A 16950-nucleotide genomic window follows, 5' to 3' on the forward strand; every position below is an offset into this window, starting at 1 on the left:
GAACTAAAGACAAGAACTACAGAAGAGTATGATATGGTTTATCAAGAAACACCAAAAAACAACGGGAAAATCTAAAATCTTTTAAATGTGACTTTATAATTATATTCTTGTAAATTACTTTCATTTTATTCAGTTTTGAGTGATAAAAAAGAAAATAAATGAAAGTAAGAAATTAGTAGGTTAAAAGGCCAATTTAGGAATTTTGCTATAGTTGAAGGCAATAAAACATAGTGGTTAAGCTTATAGACTAAGGTTTAAGCCTGCCTGAGCTTAAATCCTAGCTCCACCACTTAACTCTGTGATCTTGCCTAAGTCACTTAATCTGTTTGGTCCCCATATATTAAACAGAGATGTGACGACGATGACGACGATGATGATTATGCCAAACTCCTAGTATTAAATGATATAATGCATGTAAAGTGGTTAGCACAGTCCTGACACATGGTAAGTTCTTAATAAATAGTAGCTGTTACTGTGATAGGTGTTTGTTGTAATTCTTTATTTTGAACATGATGAAAATAGTTATTTTTATTAATAAAAACTCAGTCTCTTCCTACTTTAATTAAGTAAATGTTGAGCAAATATTTAAAAATATTGAAGATAAATGAGAATATAAAGCCCGCCTGGGGCATTCACATGTTTCATTCAGATTTGCTGAGGAGGGCAGTTATGTCACAGTCAAAAGACCCCTAGATTTAGAGTTGGAAAATCTGTCTTCAAGTCCCATCTCTGCCATGTAGCAGCTACTAGTATGACTATGAACAAATCATGTAACCTCTCTGAGTTACAATTTCCTCATAAGAAAATGGAGATACCACTATAATAGATCAGTGGTGGGGATTAGAGGAAAACTCGTATATAAAAATACTTGGCACCTATTAAGTACTCAGCAAATATTTGTTGACTCTGAATCACAGAGTTAAAAGAATTCTATGGAAATTTCAATATGTACCTACTATCCAGGATGATGGCTTAAGTTACTGAGCAGCACTGGTATTGCCTCAAATTAGCTTCCACTATTTCTAGTGAAAAGGTCAGTATTGCTCTCAAATCTACATATCCCCAGTACCTGATTGTGTATGGCTGCTAAGGTTTTTTAAAGCAGGATGATAGATGCCATCAAAGTCCTTTCTAAACATATGCAGTACTAAAAATGTGCTTAACTATTCCAAAGATGCTACTGTTAATACCAACTTCAAGAATAATGAGGAAATAGATGATGGTGACTTCAGTAACATCTTTTAGTTTTTTGTTATGTTTTGTTTTAAAATGCTAGCAAGATTATAGTCCTTTTTTTTTTCTCTGTTGACTACCGAACAATATTGCTTGTTGGATACTCCTAGAATCTGTTTGGCTATGGTATAACTTGCTTTAGTGTACGTAAAATTAGGTTTAATGCAGAAACAGGAGAACAGCATCAAAATGATTTCAGGATACTCATAGACTTATATAAATATTTGACATTAGCTGATTTCAAATCTAATAGTTACTGAACAAATTCGGCTGTCTCTGGAAGCTCTTACTTAAAGATACTAATGTCAGATAGATGGTACAGTAATATGTAAGGAGCCTTTACAAAGCAGTAGTAAAAAGACTAATAGAAAATCACACAGAGGATATGAGCAGCGTATTCAAAAAAGAACTACAAATGGTCATATGATCAATAAACATATGAAAAAGTGTCCAATCTCACTAATATTTAAATAAATGATAAACTACAATAATATACTATTTTCACTAATAAGATAATGATAGTACTAAAGATATATTCTTTTTTAAAATAATTTTTATTTTTCAATTATAGTTGACATATAATATATTAGTTTCAGGTGTACAACACATTTATTAGACATTTATATAACTTACAAATTGACTACCCTGAGAAATGTAGTACCCATCTAATACATACATAGTTATCACAATATTATTGACTATACTAGAGGCCTGGTGCACAAATTAGTGCATGGGTGGGGTCCCTTGGCCTGGCCAGCGATTGAGGCCAATTGGGGCCATCTTGCCCAGTCCCTATCAGGGCCGATCGGGGCCGACTGGCTGAGGGAAGGGACCACATGAGGTTGGCTGGCCATGGGAGGTTGGTTGTGGGAGCACACTGACCACAATGGGGTAGCTCCTGCATTGATCATCTGCCCCCTGGTGGTCAGTGCACATCATGATGACTGGTCAGTCAGTCATTCGGTCATTTGGTCACTTAGGCTTTTATATATATAGACTAGTAGCCCTCCACACAAATCCGAGCACTAGTAGCTCTCTGTGGGGCCTGGCTGCTCAGTGCCCACTGCCCAGAGGCTTTCCGCAGCCCATAGGCCCATCCGCGGCTGGGTGCGGAACACTTGCCTCGTCACCACGGTGACGAAGCAAGCATTCCGCCAGGCTGCTCATGCTGCCAGCTCTCAGCGGCTGCCCCCCGGGGACTGGGGGACTCCTGTGGGGCTGAGAGGACTGGGTGCTGCCATCTTGTGGTGATGGGCACTGCCATCTTTGTGACAGAGTGATGATTAATTTGCATATTACCCTTTTATTAGATAGGATTCCTTATGCTGAACTTTACATCCCATGACTATTCCATAACTACCAATTTGTACTTCTTAGTCGCTTCACCTTTTTCACCCATTCCCCCAATATCCCTCCCATCTGCAACCATCAAAATGTTCTCTGTATTTATGTCTGTTTTTGTTCTTCTTATTTGTTTATTTTGTTTTTTAGTTTCCACATATAAGTGAAATCATATGGCTGACTTATTTCATTTAGTATAATATCCTCTAGGTCCATTAATGTTGTTGCAGATGGCAAGATTTCATTCTTTTTTAATGGCTGAATCATATTCCATTGTACATGTGCACCACTTCTACTTTATCTATTCATCTATGGACAGTTAGGTTGCTTCCATATATTGGCAATCCTATATAATAAAAGCCTAATATGCAAATCGACTGAACAAACAAATGACCAGTGCGATGACCAGTTGATAGATGCGCACTGACCACCAGGGGGCAGACATGCAATGCAGGAGCTGCCCCCAGCTCACAGGCCCCAGCCAGCCAAGGCAGGTGCCAGCGGGCCCTCTCCCCCGCCCCCCAATTGCTCCACCGGTCACCCCACAGATTGGCCCTGATCACCGGCCAGGCCTAGGGACCTTATCCATGCATGAATTTCATGCACTGGGCCTCTAGTTATAAATAATGCTGCACTAAACATATAAATGCAGATGTCGTTTCAATTTAGTGTTTTGGGTTTTTTGGATAAATACCCAGAATTGGAATTGCTTGGTCCTTCTTTATCTCTTGCTATAGCCTTTGTTTTAAAGTCTATTTTGTCTGGTAAAAGTATTGCTACAACAGATTTTTAAAATCTGTTTCCATTTACATTAAAAGTATATTTTTCATTCCTATGCTTTCAGGCTGTGTGTCTCTCTTGTGGACAGTGGACAGCATATGTATGGGTCTTGATTTCTTATTGATTCAACCATTCTGTATTTTGTGTTTGGAGCATTTAATCTGGATGTGTTTAAAGTAATTGTTCATAGATATGTACAGAATGGGGCAAAAGTAGGAACACAGCTGTTTGTGTGAAAAATAATGCAGTAATTAATAAATAATAATACAAGGATAAACTGTGTTTCAACTACAACTGTAAACCTACTTTTGCCTCACCATGTATTTATTGCCATTTTATTATTCATATTTTGACCTTCTTGTGTTTTGTTTTCTTCTTAAACTAGACCCTTTAATATTTCTTATGGTACTGGTTTGGTGGTGATGAACTCTTTTAATTTTTTTCTTGTCTGGGAAGTTCTTTATCCATCCTTTGATTCTAAATGATAGCTTTGCTGGGTAGAGTAATCCAATTGTAAATTCTTGTTTTTCATCACTTTGAATGTTTTGTGCCAATCCCTTTTGGCCTGCAACATTTCTGTTGAGAAATCAGCTAACATTCTTATGGGAGCTCCCTTGTAAGTAACAAACTGCTTTTCTGTTGCTGCTGTTAAAATTCTCTGCCTTTAACCTTCAGCATTTTAATTATGATGTGTCTTGATGTGGGCCTCTATGGGGCTAAAAATATTTTAAAATATGTTATTAGAAAGGCTCAGAAAAATAGGCACTCCTATACATGGCTGATAAAAACTTTCAATCTGGCCATGTGTATATCAGTACCTGGCAATGTGTATATCAGTACCTGGCATACAGCATGCTCTCAATAAATATTTCTTCAATGAATAAATAATTTTTTGTTATTGGCATTGGAATGTATTTTTCAAGCATCTAGGAAACTCAAGTAGAAAAACTAACCAAAAGTTGTAGACAGAATTTATGGATTACTATTTATGTGAGTGGCCACTTTAAAAACACATAGAAAACTTATACACTTGACTATAACTGTTTAGATGGTGAGCCTCAGTACAATTTTATGAATTCATAAAAGCTACCACTGAATCTTTCCATCATTGTCTCCCAAATTTGTGGGAATTTATAGCACACTGTTATTGTTAGCTTGATTTTATGCCATCTCTCCCTTTTCCTAAAAATGCTGAATGGCATAATATTTTAAATTAATGTGCTATGTATTTAATTTTGTTTTGAGAAGTTTTCAAAAGCTCATGATGATCATCAGTATAATTGAAGACACCCTAGACCAGTGGTCGGCAAACTCATCAGTCAACAGAGCCAAATATCAACAGTACAACGATTGACATTTCTTTTGAGAGCCAAATTTTTTAAACTTAAACTTCTTCTAACGCCACTTCTTCAAAATAGACTCGCCCAGGCCGTGGTATTTTCTGGAAGGGCCACAATCAAAGGGCCAAAGAGCCGCGTGTGGCTCGCGAGCCGCAGTTTGCCGACCACGACCCTAGACAGTGGCACATTTAGGGATGGAAATCACTGCTTTGCAGCCATCTGTATGATATTTTTCAATAGCTTTTCACTAGGTTTGCAATGTACGTAATCTTCTCACAATGTGAACAGATCTTTTCTGTCAATAAGTAAAGTATAATTTTGTTAATGATAGGTAAGCACCTTATTATCTGCATTTGGCAGGCTTAGAAGTTTTGCTGTGTTTGTTTGTTTGTTTGTTTGTTTTTAGAAAAACAACTGTTTCCAGATGTCATTAAAGCAGGCATTACCACTGACAAAGCTTTCTCACAAAGTATCTTACAACAGTTCTGTGTGCTGTCAGAGCTCCTTGAACCAAAAATTCTGTGGGAGTTAGGGCCCTGTACTTTCTAATTGCTAATTTCTTTGATTGCAACCTCCTGTTCAGTTATTACAGTGAGTGACATTTCCATGATTCCATCTATACACATTTCTACTCTTATAACCACATTGCTTCAGTATTATGACACTTTTGAACTTTGTGCATGCTTGCCCAGAATTCTGAAATTGCCATCAGTAGCACACAGACATTTTGGGGCTGTTGGAAATTGACACGATATATTTTATTTATTCTGGAAGCATTAATTTTAGTTTTCCTTCATGGATTTATTTATATAAATGCAATCATTTTTAATACATGGCTATCATTTTTGGCATTTCTCAATTATTTGGGCTAGTTTCTTATCCAAAGAGTAATTATTATAATAATTTCTCAGTTCAAAAGATTAATTATTATAATTACTTCAGTATTTTATCCACCAGACCAACAGTTATTTTTGTACTTAGTAAGCTTCCCAAGGTCTTTGTTGAATTTACTGATTTTTATCCATTCCAGTCTTCTTTGTCTTTTAGTTTCTCAATATTAGAAACCATCAGGAAAAACAAAAATTCAAAAGCTAGTAATAATTTGAGTGACTTGTTTTTCCTTCTGACCTATCTAAATAAATTTTGTTCTGCATGAATGTTTAGCTTTCCATTCTATCTACACAACTGATAATTCAACAAAACACTCACTATCCATGCAAACTATGAAGTTGCTTTAAACTGCATATTTTCATGCTATATTGTTAAATACAGGATTTAAGAAAGAAGTACACTGCAATTGGAGACTCATGATGCTATCCTGAGAACAATGATTGAAGATTTTTAAAAGTAAGCCACTGACATATCCATCCTATGGATTAATGAATAGCCATTAAGAAGAATGTGGTAAGTCTTTATGTACTCAAATAGAAAGATGTCAAAGACATATTAGTACTGTTGAATAAAATCAGCAATGGTAAGATATGTACACATATAATACCTTAATAAAAAAATTGAAAAAAAAGAAAGTCACATAATATGTATAGTAAGGTATAATTCATGTAGAAATATATATATCTATATGTGTTCTTATGTATATATTCATATGTATTGATATACATAGATGAAGATCTGGATGAATATACACTAACCTGTTGTAATAGTTATCTCTTGGAAGAGAATTGAAATGGGTAGAGGGATGGGTATAAAAAGAGATATTTACTTTTCACTATATGCTTTTGTAAATTTAAATTTTTACAAGCACATATTACTTTTATAATTTTAGAAATAAGTTTTTTAGTAAAATAAAATCTCCAGTGAGATTTTTCTCTTAGCCCCAGGCCTGAACTATTAAATGAGCAGAAGTTCTGTGATAGGACCTCATTAGCCTTGAATTATCTAATTTGTTCCTTCTAATAACCCTGTAAGGTAGGTTCTGTTTCCTATTTGGAATGCAAAATCTAAGGCTCACAGAGATGAAGTAATTTGTTAGAAGCCACACAGCTAGTGCAAGCACTTGAGCAGGGATTTCAACTTGGATCTATGTGGCTCTTGAACCTATGTTTTTGCCTCTGTTACCCCTGCTTAATTACAAGTACATAAATAGAGTTTACTTTAGTGCTAGGAACTATTCTAAATATTTATATATAATTCATTTATTCCTCACAACAGCCCTATAAGGTAGGTATTATTATTATTATTATATTCATTATTATTTTCATCATCCCCATTTTTCAAATGAAGAAACTGTGGTACATGGAGATTACATAACTTGAAAAATGTGTAAGTGGCAGAGCAAATATTTGAACCCAGTCAGTCTTGTTATTCATGCCTCTGCCTCTCTAGGCATCATGTATAAGAGAATCCTCTACACTCTCCCCACATTCCTATTCTCCCATTTCCCCACCAAGAAAAAGATGAGATGTATTGACAAAACCCAAACCGCAAACCATGGCTCAAAGAAAGCTTATTGTCTTACGTTTTCACATTAATTTTTAAGTATCTGTACAATTCTTAGTGGGCTGTATTTCCTGCTGAAGTGAAATGTTTCCAGTTTGAAACTCAGAATAAGGTATAAATCTGCCCCTTCATGCATTCTCCTTTGTTTGGAGAATATGAAGCAGAAGAAGTATGGTATAATAGAAAAGAGAGAATACAACTGGGTCTGAGATGTCTATCACTGGTGGCAGTCTTCCAGTCTCAAATAAATTTCACTTTATTCCTCACCCTGATAGAAGGCATCTACAGAACCCTACAGCTAACATCATATTTAACTAGAGGTCCAATGCATGAAATTCATGCAAGGGGCTCGGCCCTCGCAGCCCCAGTTTCATCTGGAAGAAGTAAAACTATATTTGCAGATGGCTTGATGTTATACATAGAAAACCCCAAAGAATTCACAGAATAACCATTAAAGCTAATAGAAGACTTCAGCAAAGTTGCAGGACAAATATACAAAACTAGAGGCCCGGTGCACGAAATTTGTGCACGGGGGGGGGGGGTCCCCTCAGCCCAGCCTGCACCTCCCTAATCCGGGACCCCTTGGGGGATATCTGACTAAACCGGCAGTGGGACATCCCTCTCACAATCCTGGACTGCTGGCTCCTAATTGCTCACCTGCCTGCCTTGTCGCCCCTAACTGCCCCCCTGCTGGCCTGGTCGCCCCTAACTGCCCCCCACTGCTGGCCAGGTTGCCCCCAACTGCCCCCCCTGCTGGCCTGGTTGCCCCCAACTGCACCCTTCTTCCAGCCTGGTCACCCCAAACTGCCCCCAAAACTGCCCCCCTACTGGTCTGGTCACCCCCAACTGTCCCCACCGCTGGCCTAGTTGCCCCTCACTGCCCCCTCTGCCAGCCTAATCACCCCCAACTCCCCCGCCCCCTGCTGGCCTGGTTGCTCCTCACAGCGCCCGCCCCCCCTGCCGGCCTGGTTGCCCCAAGCAGCCTGCTTGTTCAGTTGTTTGGTTATCCCTCACTAACCCCTCTGCCGGCCTGGTCGTAGGCAGGCATCTTGTGAGAGTGTGATGGTAAATTTGCATATTCCCTCTTTATTATATAGGATAATTGTGTTTCAGTTCTATCAGTGACCATTGTGAAAATGAAATGAAGAAAACAATTCTATTGATTTCAATAGCATAAAAAACAATAAATGGTAACCTAGCTTGTTTTGTTCAGTGGATAGAGTGTCAGCTGTGGATGAAGGGTTGCAGGTTCAACTCTGGTCAAGGGCATGTACCTCAGTTGCTGGCTCGATACCTGGCCACAGTTGGGACATGTGTGGGAGGCAACCAATCGATGTGTCTCTCTCACATCCATGCTTCTCTCTCTCTCTGTCACTTCCCCTCCCTTCCACTCTCTATAAAAATCAATGGAAAAAATATCCTCGGGTGAGGATTAACATCTAAAAAAAAAAAGAATAAATGATTAGGTATAAATTTAATCCAAGACAGTATAAGATTTGTGCACTGAAACTACAAAACATTGTTGAATGAAATGAAATGGAAAGAAATCCCATCTTCATGACTCAGGAGAAAATATTGTTAAGGTAGCAATATTATCCTAACTAATCTATAGAGTCAATACAATCCCTATCAAAATCCCAGATGGATTCTTTGCAGAAATTTAATGATGAGCCTAAAAGTTATATGGAAATTCAAGGGACCCAGAATATCCAAACCAATATATAAAAAAAAAAAAACCCACAAGGCCTAATTGGTTTGGCTCAGTGGATAGAGCATCAGCCTGCAGACTGAAGGGTCCCAGGTTAGATTCTGGTCAAGGGCATGTACCTTTGTTGCGGGCACATCCCCAGTATGGGGTATGCAGGAGGCAGCTGATCAATGTTTCTCACTCATGGATGTTTCTAACTTTCTATCCCTCTCCCTTCCTCTCTGTAAAAATCAATAAAATATATTTTAAAAAACCACAAAAAACATAGTCGAAGGATGCACACTTCCCAATTTTAAAACTTAATACCAAGCTACAGCAACCAATGGCGTACAAGCATAAGGTAGACACATACAACAATGGGATATAATTGAAAGACCAGAAATAAACCTTTACATTTGCATTTGATTGATTTTCAACAAGGGTGTCAAGGCATTTCAATGAAGAAGGAAGAGTGTTTTCAACAAATGGTGTTCAGACATTGGATATCCACATGTCAAAGAATGAGTTTGGACCCTTACCTTACACTATATACAAAATTAACTCAAAATAGATCAAAGACCCAAATGTAATAGATAATCCATAGAACTCTTTAAAGGAAATATAGATGTAAATCTTCATGGCCTTGATTTAAGCAATATTTCTTAAATGTGATGTGAAAAGCATAAACAACCAAAGAAAAAATTGGTAAGTTGAGTGAGTCAAAATGAAAAATTTTTGTGAATCAAAGAAATGAACAGGCAATAAAATTGGATAAGAGAAAATGTTTGCAAACCATATGTCTGATAAGGGACTTGTATCTAGAATATATAAAGAATTCTTACTAAAAAAAAAAAAATTCTTACTACCCAATAATAAACCCCCCCCACAAATAACCCATTTTAAAATGGGCAAGACAAAAATCTGAATGTACATTTCTATAAAGAAGATATAAAAAGTGCCAATAAGAACACAAAAAGATGGTCAATATAATTAGTTATTAGGAAAATGCAAATCAAAACCACAATGATATACCACTTCACATTATGATGGCTATAATAAAAAAGACAGATAACAAGAGTTGTCAAGGATGTGGAAATATTGTAACACTCAGACACTGCTGGTGGGATATAAAGTGGTACAGCTGCTGTTAAGACAGCAGGAAAATAGCCTGGCATTTTCTCAAAACTTAAACATAGAATTATCCTATGACTCACAAACCACTCCTAGGTATATACCCAAGAAAAATGAAAATATATTTTCACATAAAAACTTGTATGTGAATGTTTTCAATAGCATTATTTGTAATACCCCAAAAGTGGAAACAACCCCAATGTCCATCAGCTGATGAATGAATAAACAAAATGTGCTATATCCATACAATTGAATGTTATGAAGCCATGAAAATGAATGCAGTACTCATACATGCTACAACATGCATGAAACTTGAAAGCATTATGCTAAATGACAGAAAACACTCACAAAGGACCACTTGTTCTATGAGTATTTATAAGAAATTTCCAAGATAGGCAAGTCCATTAAGGCAGAAAGTAGATTGTTGGTACTCTATGGCTCGGTGGGTGGGGGGAGGTTTGTAAGTTAATGGGGAGTGACTATTAATAGGTATGGAATTTCCTTTTGGAGTGATGATAATGTTCTAAAATTGATTATTGTGATGGTTGCACAACTCTGAATGTACTAAAACTATTTTATTGTATACTTCAAATTGGGGAATTATCTATCTATATAAAAGCCTAAACGACCATTGCAACGGAACAGATGACCGGGCAGCAGGATGCATGGGGCAAACAGGCCGGCAGGGGGGTCAGTGAGGGGCGACCCAACGACTGAACAAGCAGGCTGCGTGGGGTGACCAGGCCGGCAGGGGGGTTCGTAAGGGGCGACAAAATGACAGAGCAGCAGGCTGTGTGTGGTGACCAGGTCGGCAGGGAGGGCAGTTGGGGGCGATCAGGACGGCAGGCAGAAGAAGTTAGGGGTGATCAGGCTGGCAAGGGGGGCAGTTAGGGGTGATCAGGCAGGCAGGCAGGCAGGTGAGTGGTTAGGAGCCAGTGGTCCAGGATTGTGAGTGGGATGTCCGATTGCCGGTTTTGGCCTGATCCCCGGGATCAGGCCTAAACTGGCAATCAGACATTCCCTTAGGGGTCCCGGATTGGAGAGGTTGCAGGTTGGGCTGAGGGAACCCTTCCCCCCCCCCTCCCGTGCACGAATTTTGTGCACTGGGCCTCTAGTATCTCAATAAAGTTCTTATTAAAAATTCACCTTGAGTTACTTGTGCAGCTGTCAAGTGTGATTAGAAGCAGTGAAAAAAATCAATAAACTGCTCCACTACACCTTTGGATATCTGTCAAATAAATCAATCTGCCCTACAAATATTTATGGAGCACTCACTATGTTAGATACTGGAAATCCAACAGAGAAGAAGATGGGAAGTAAACTGCCATCATGAAGCTGACATTCTTGTAGAGCTGATAATAAAATCTCATAACATTCATTAAACACCTACCATGTGCTACACAGTGTTTTAAAAATGTAACATGTATTATTTAATCTTCCCATCAACACTAAACATAGGTGCTATTATTATCCATATTTTGCTAGATAAGCAAATTGAATGTGAGAATAAGATGATAATTTTTTCTGTCAAAGAAGGGAGTTTACGCAGCTGCCAGTTTGGGTCCTGTGACTTGGCAGCCACCATTTTGGCTCCCATGACTTGCAGCTTCCCTGGGGACTGCCATTTTGAAATGGCAAAGGTCAACCCCTTTCTTTAAATTAGCCAATCAGGCAAGAGTGTGAGCCTAAGCTCTTCCAATCAAGAGTGAGGGACAGATGATGTTTGGAAAGCATAAAAGTCTGAGCAGAACACCCACTCAGTGTGCATATGCTCCCAGACCATGTGCTTGCACACGCTTCTGCAAATTAAAGATATTTACCTTGCTGTCTGGCTCTCAAGTATGCTTTGGGTTTTGCCAGGACCCCTGATTTTGGGGGCTCACCTTATTTCTAACATTGAACCTCAGAGAAATTAAGTAACTTGCCTAAGGCCATATATTTAGCAAGAGATTGGAATAAAATTGGAATCAATTTTACCTGATTTTTCAGTCTATATGCCTAATTGCATTGTTAATTTTGCATCCTTGTATTGAAATACTGAAATCAATAGCTCCATGAATTTATTATTTCTTCCTGAAGCATTATTTTGCAAAAGTCTTTCTTTCTTTGACTGTAATTCATTACTAAAAATTTTGCTACTAGAAAAATGGGAACTGACCATTTATATATTAGTAATAGATCTGTCAGTGTAGGTCACATGTACATATATGTAATGTTATATTCTATTTATTTTTGAAATATTTAAATGAAAATTTATTTCAAAATGTTCAGCTATTACATGGGGGAAATCAAAAGTAATGTAGGTGCACCTAACATATATATTTATATATTTTTAAATTATTATAAAACAAATTATATATATGTATATATATATATTTATATATAATACGTATATATACATAGATAATATATTACATATTCACTAGAGGCCCGGTGCAGGAAGATTCCTGTAAGAATAGGGCTTCCTGTGGCCGGAGTGAAGCAGAGAAGGGAGTAAAGCCCGCCTCGGGCTTCACTCCTTTCTCCGCTGCCTTGCTCCCTCCCATCTCCGCTGCCTCACTCCCTCCTGTCTCCGCTGCCTTGCTCCCTTCTCCGCCGCTTCACTCCCTTCTGCAGTGCTTGGCTTCCTTCTACTCTGTCTTCAGTCTTTGCTCTACGCCTGTGTATGCAAATTAACTGCCATCTTTGTTGGATTAATTTGCATACTCACTCCTGATTGGCTGGTGGGCATAGTGGAGGGTGGTCAATTTGCATGCTTCTCTTTTATTAGTGTAGACTTATATAAAATACTAGTAGCCCTATGCACTAATCCGTGTGCCAGTAGCTCTCTGCAGGGCCTGCTGTCCAGAGGCTCTCCACAGCCCAGAGGCCCATCCGCGGCTGGGTGCAGAACGCTTGCCTCGTCACCAGGGTGATGATGCAAGCGTTCCCCACCCCCCAGCTTCTCTGTGCCCACTGCCCAGAAGCCCTCTGTGGCCAGGGTGGAACGCTTGCCTTGTTGCCGCAGCAACGAAGCAAGCATTCCGCCAGGCCACTCACACTGCCCACTCTTAGCAGCCATCCCCTGGGACTGGGGACTCCAGCGGGCCTGAGAGGACTGGGCACCGCCATCTTGTGGCTATGGGCACCACCATCTTTGTGATGGAATGATGGTTAATTTGCATATTACCCTTTTATTAGATAGGATATTATATATTTACATATTAATATTAAAAAGAACATATAAATGCATTATATAAAATAGTTGATATAAAATATATAAGATCGTGAACCAAATCTCTAAAATATAAAGTCCATTTATTTGTTTTTTGTTATGTTATTCTTCACCAGAGAATATTTTTCCATGGACTTTTAGAGAGAGTGGAAGGGACGGGGAGAGATAGAGAGAGACATCAATGTGAGAGAGACACATTGATTGGCTGCTTTCCACACACGCCCCAACCAGGGCCGAGGATCAAGCTGCAACCAAGATACATGCCCTTGACCAGAACTGAACCTGGGACCCTTCAGTCTACAGGCCAATGCTCTATCCACTGAGCCAAACTGGCTAGGGCATAGTAAAGTCCATTTAAAAAATTAACAATAGGAAAAACCAAGATGCCAGTATAGGTTAAACACCTAACCTACAGCCTGGCACAACAATTTCAAAAATACAACTAAAAGTCAAAATGGATATCATCCAGAACCACAGGAAAGCTGGCTGACTGAAGTGCCCACAACTAGAAGGAAAGAGAACACCACAAGGAAAATCAGAGGAGCCGTAAAAGCCTGAGGTATGGAGACACGGGTGGAGACACGAGCATGCGCGTGTGCGGGGAGGACGGAGCCGGAGAGGACAGGGCGGCTCACTGCCTGGCCGACGTTCTCTAGCGGAAAGGAGATAAAAGCTCCAGATTGTGCTGAACCCCAGCTCCGACTGCACTGAACCCCAGTTCCAGGCGAGACCCTGGGAAGCCAGGCTCATACTGGGGGAATTTGGGCTGTAAGGTGGAAATGCAGAGAAGCGGCAAAATGCAGAGCACCGGAGGCGCGCACAGGAATGTGCGCAGAGGATGGTCTGTTGACTGTGCCGCTGGATTGCCCTGGAGGGAAGGAGACAAAAGCGCCAGACTGAGCTGAGCCACAGTTCCGACTACACTGAAACCCAGTTCCGGGCGAGAATCTGGGAATCCAGATTCCTTGGGGGAGAGACTAGACTGTTTGGCAGTGGGCGAAACTCCAGGGTGCTTTTCTCTCAGAGGTGTTTGCAGGGAGTACAGAGGGACACTGAGACCCAGGAACCTCATAGGGCGGGGCTGACGGGAAGCCAAGGCTGTAGGCTCCACCCTGAAACTCCGCCCCATCCAGGCTGAGCACAGAGGCTTTTACAATTTTGCAAGTCTAGTTGAATCAGACGTAGACACAGCTGATCCTCACAGGCAATTGGACTGGAGGTCAAATCCTCCCAGTGTACCAACAGCAATCAAGGCTTAACAACACCAAGACTTTGCACTCAGCCCACAAAGGGGGGTATCAAGAGCGACCACCTAGGGAGATTGGGGAAGCTGAGCTACCAGCCCCTATAGGTCACTGACCACACAAAGCCACTCCATCAATGTAGGGAGGCAGCCAAAAGGTGGAGACACCAAAGCAGGTCATGAATAGAAGGGATGAAGGAAAGTAAACTAATGGATGGCACAGTATTCAGAACCACATTTATAAGGTTACTTAAGAATCGTCTGGAGGACCAATATGGCAGCATAAGGCAGACGCCTGATTGTTGCCTACCACAACAATTTTGAAACTACAACTGGAAAACAGAGCAGACACCATCCAGAACCACCGGAGGGCTGGCTGAGCAGTTGCTCTACAACTAGAATAAAAAAGAGGGGTATGCGGGATGATGCTGATGCCGGTGAGCCAAAGATCACACTTTAAGAACTATGGCTCTGGAGACACAATGGCAGCATGGAACGTGCTCGGCGCGGTTCCCCTGGCGGTCTCCAGCTGAGGGGACGGCTCCGCTCGCTGCCAAGCATGGACAGACGAGCCCCTGGGGGTCATGGGGTGGGAGACTCTGCGCTTGCTGACCTCCGAGTCATTCGAGAATCTCTTCGCCCCGGAAGCGGCCAGGTGTGCACGCCCGGCGTCTGGCCGCCACTGCAGACCCGAGCGCTGTTGTAGCGACCTCAGACCAGCCCGCCGCCGCGCACTGGGCGCACCGGAGCCTCGCCGAGCCCGCCGCCCAGCGAGTTCCCGGCGAGGCTGCGTGCCCCTGGGTCCGGGTGAGGCCACGCGCCCCTGGGTCTGGGTGAGGCTGGGTCCTGGGTCTGGGTGAGGCTGGATCTGGGTCCGGGTGAGGCCGCACGCCCCTGGGTCGGGTGAGGCTGGGTCCCAGGTCCAGGAGAGGCCGTGCGCCCCTGGGTCCGGGGCAGGCCACGCGCCCCTGGGTCTGGGTGAGGCTGGGCCCCGGGTCTGGGTGAGGCCGTGCGCCCCTGGGTCCGGGTGAGGCCACGCGCCCCTGGGTCCGGGTGAAGCTAGATCCCGGGTCCGGATGAGGCCGTGCACCCCTAGATCTGGGTGAGGCTGGGTCCCGGGTCCAGGTGAGGCTGCGTGCCCCTGGGTCCGGGGGAGGCCACGCACCCCTGGGTCAGGGTGAGGCTGGAGCCCGGGTCCGGGTGAGGCCACGCACCCCTGGGTCCGGGTGAGGCTGCATCCCGGGACCAGGTAAGGCCACGCGCACCTGGGTCCGGGTGAGGCCACGCACCCCGGGGCCCAGGTGAAGCTGGGTCCCAGGTCCAGGTGAGGCCACGTGCCCCTGAGTCTGGGTGAAGCCGTGCCCCTGGGTCCAGGCGAGACCAAATCAGAGGGAGTCGGACCTGCATTACCACCATTTGTCCACCATCCAGAGCTGAAAAGTCAGTGCCGACATGTACACATAAGGAACTGGTGGACATTGAAATTGGGTCTCAAAAGAACTGTTGGTCCAGAAAGAAACTCACTACAGACTGATTCATTTGCCTGTCAGCATAACTATTATTGCTCGTCTCACATCAGTTCTTATAAGTATATTTCTAGTAACACATGATCTCACTCATCTAGGGGAAATGATGAACAACATAGACTGATGAACAAGAACAGACCCAGAAACAAGGAGGCATCGATTGGACTGTCAGGCCTCAGAGGGAGGGTAGGGGAGGGTGAGGGTAGGGGGGAGAGATCAACCAAAGGACTTGTGTGCATGCATACGAGCCTAACCAATGGTTAAGGACAACAGGGAGGTGGGGGCATCTGTGGGGAGGGGTGTGGGATGGGAATGAGGGGATGAGGACAAATATGTGACACCTTAATCAATAAAGAAATAAAAAATAAATAAAAATAAATTTAAAAAATAAATTAAAAAAAATTAACAATATTTCAAACTGAAAATTATAAGGTACTAAGTTGATATACATATATATCAGGGAATAAAAAGTAAGAATTCATAGATTATTTCTTATATATTTTTTGTTTTACCCTTTTGTTTTGAAAAACAAGTTTTTATTTTATTTGGTTAAACCTATTTGAGAGACTGATTCCTTGATTTGAAATGCAAGCATGCTCATTAATGATCATAATCAAGGCCAAACAGTTTTTGCCAGCAAACAATTAGGTTTGGGAACAGTTGTATAAACAAAAAATAATTGAATTATTTTGTAATAATTGTTCCTTGCTTTAGACATTAAATAGTATTTAATCTTTAGACATGACATATATTAATCCAGTTATGAAATATAGTTGCATTTTGAGAGCATGAGACAAACCTTGTAATCTCAACTGAGCACAGTTCTCCAATTGGTATGTCAAGGATGATGCTTGTATAAGAGGTAAGTCCTCTGTGATTAACGCATGGAGGAGAATACACTAAGCTCTCTCCTAGTGGGTACAGAGTATGTTTATACACATGCACTTTGTGTGGGAGGAAGAATGATTATACCTGCCCATCTTGGATTTTTTTCTCAA

Source organism: Eptesicus fuscus, chromosome 1, assembly GCF_027574615.1.
Source record: "Eptesicus fuscus isolate TK198812 chromosome 1, DD_ASM_mEF_20220401, whole genome shotgun sequence".
Lineage (NCBI taxonomy): Eukaryota > Metazoa > Chordata > Mammalia > Chiroptera > Vespertilionidae > Eptesicus > Eptesicus fuscus.